General features: G+C 45.1%; 1 protein-coding gene across 1 annotated transcript in view; it reads left to right on the forward strand.

Moving 5' to 3' along the window:
• LOC307270547 (putative G-protein coupled receptor 132) overlaps positions 1-2929 on the forward strand; it is a gene marked incomplete at both ends in the record, with an annotated part of 11703 nt that overhangs the window by 2879 nt on the left and 5895 nt on the right. The window lies entirely within an intron of this gene.

Here is a 2929-nt window from a genome sequence, read left to right on the forward strand (position 1 = left end):
ATATTCACTCAGTACAGACAGGTAGTGGATCATGAGGAGATATTCACTCAGTACAGACAGGTAGTGGATCATGAGGAGATATTCACAGTACAGACAGGTAGTGGATCATGAGGAGATATTCACACAGTACAGACAGGTAGTGGATCATGAGGAGATATTCACACAGTACAGACAGGTAGTGGATCATGAGGAGATATTCACACAGTACAGACAGGTAGTGGATCATGAGGAGACAGACAGGTAGCAGACAGACAGGTAGTGGATCATGAGGAGATATTCACACAGTACAGACAGGTAGTGGATCATGAGGAGATATTCACTGATTTTGACAACAAGCGTTCTCCAGAATCACTGACTGCACCTTTAAAGCTGATTAATCCTTTTATGTTCAACTATCATGGGTGTGTCTGTGTGTGTCTGTGTGTGTGTGTGTGTGTGTGTGTCTGTGTGTGTGCGTGTGTGTGTGTGTGTGTGTGTGTGCGTGTGTGTGTGTGTGTGTGTGTGTGTGTGTCTCTGTGTGTCTGTGTGTGTCTGTGTGTGTCTGTGTGTGTGCGTGTGTGCGTGTGTGTGTGTGTGTGTGTGTGTGTGTGTGTGTGTGTGTGTCTAGAATAAGACCAGTTTCACATGTGAACTGATCAGCAGATTGAAATCATAATATCTGAGTTAACGAGGTCAGTGATGAATAATTAACCCTTGGTCCCGCCCCCTCGCAGCCGATTGGTGGCTCTGGCTCTGAGTGACAGCTGTTAGAACAGACACGACATCACAACATGGCTTTGAATTATTGATTTGAAGAGAATAGATTTAATTTTCCTTTATTTAACCTCTACAGATCATTGAGGGGTGGTGACCCTCTCTCCCTCTCTCCCTCTCTCTCTCTCCCTCTCCCCCTCTCTCTCCCTCTCTCTCTCTCCCTCTCCCCCTCTCTCTCTCTCCCTCTCCCCCTCTCTCTCCCTCTCTCTCCCTCTCTCTCTCTCTCCCTCTCCCTCTCCATTGAGGGGTGGTGACCCTCTTTTACAATGACGTCAGTAGTACAGATACACAATATACAATGAGAATACACAACAAGCTTACAAAGAGACAACAACTATTAAAACATTCAGATCAGTTGAATGAAACAGAACAATAGCCTGATTAAAACAGTTACAAGTGGAGTGGGGCTGATTCAAAATAATAAGTTTAAATTGGTTAACAGTTATGAGTGTATTTATTTTAATTTGATGTTGTAGGCTGAGATAATATGACACACATATTATTTCAAATCATTCTTTTTATTTTCCGCTACCTGTCTGTACTGTGTGTGAGCAGTGTTAATACACAGCCTAGGCTCTGTAAACCTGTCTGTACTGTGTGTGAGCAGTGTTAATACACAGCCTAGGCTCTGTAAACCTGTCTGTACTGTGTGTGAGCAGTGTTGATACACAGTCTAGGCTCTGTAAACCCAGTGTTAATACACAGCCTAGGCTCTGTAAACCTGTCTGTACTGTGTGTGAGCAGTGTTGATACACAGTCTAGGCTCTGTAAACCTGTCTGTACTGTGTGTGAGCAGTGTTGATACACAGCCTAGGCTCTGTAAACCTGTCTGTACTGTGTGTGAGTGTTGATACACAGTCTAGGCTCTGTAAACCTGTCTGTACTGTGTGTGAGCAGTGTTGATACACAGTCTAGGCTCTGTAAACCTGTCTGTACTGTGTGTGAGCAGTGTTGATACACAGCCTAGGCTCTGTAAACCTGTCTGTACTGTGTGTGAGTGTTGATACACAGTCTAGGCTCTGTAAACCTGTCTGTACTGTGTGTGAGCAGTGTTGATACACAGCCTAGGCTCTGTAAACCTGTCTGTACTGTGTGTGAGCAGTGTTGATACACAGTCTAGGCTCTGTAAACCTGTCTGTACTGTGTGTGAGCAGTGTTAATACACAGTCTAGGCTCTGTAAACCTGTCTGTACTGTGTGTGAGCAGTGTTGATACACAGTCTAGGCTCTGTAAACTGGTATGTAAACAAAAGGGACAACTGTAGCTAGCAACATGCCAGTTTACAGAGCCTAGGCTGTGTATTAACCCTGTTTACAGAGCCTAGGCTGTGTATTAACCCTGTTTACAGAGCCTAGGCTGTGTATTAACCCTGTTTACAGAGCCTAGGCTGTGTATTAACCCTGTTTACAGAGCCTAGGCTGTGTATTAACCCTGTTTACAGAGCCTGGGCTGTGTATTAACCCTGTTTACAGAGCCTAGGCTGTGTATTAACCCTGTTTACAGAGCCTAGGCTGTGTATTAACCCTGTTTACAGAGCCTAGGCTGTGTATTAACCCTGTTTACAGAGCCTAGGCTGTGTATTAACCCTGTTTACAGAGCCTGGGCTGTGTATTAACCCTGTTTACAGAGCCTAGGCTGTGTATTAACCCTGTTTACAGAGCCTAGGCTGTGTATTAACACTGGGTTTACAGAGCCTAGGCTGTGTATTAACCCTGGGTTTACAGAGCCTGGGCTGTGTATTAACCCTGGGTTTACAGAGCCTGGGCTGTGTATTAACACTGGGTTTACAGAGCCTAGGCTGTGTATTAACCCTGGGTTTACAGAGCCTAGGCTGTGTATTAACCCTGGGTTTACAGAGCCTAGGCTGTGTATTAACACTGGGTTTACAGAGCCTAGGCTGTGTATTAACCTGTTTACAGAGCCTGGGCTGTGTATTACACTGGGTTTACAGAGCCTAGGCTGTGTATTAACCTGTTTACAGAGCCTAGGCTGTGTATTAACCTGTTTACAGAGCCTGGCTGTGTATTAACCCTGGGTTTACAGAGCCTAGGCTGTGTATTAACCCTGGGTTTACAGAGCCTAGGCTGTGTATTAACACTGGGTTACAGAGCCTAGGCTGTGTATTAACCCTGGGTTTACAGAGCCTAGGCTGTGTATTAACCCTGGGTTTACAGAG

Source organism: Ammodytes marinus (assembly GCF_949987685.1).
Source record: "Ammodytes marinus genome assembly, contig: scaffold_274, whole genome shotgun sequence".
Taxonomy (NCBI): Eukaryota; Metazoa; Chordata; class Actinopteri; order Uranoscopiformes; family Ammodytidae; genus Ammodytes; species Ammodytes marinus.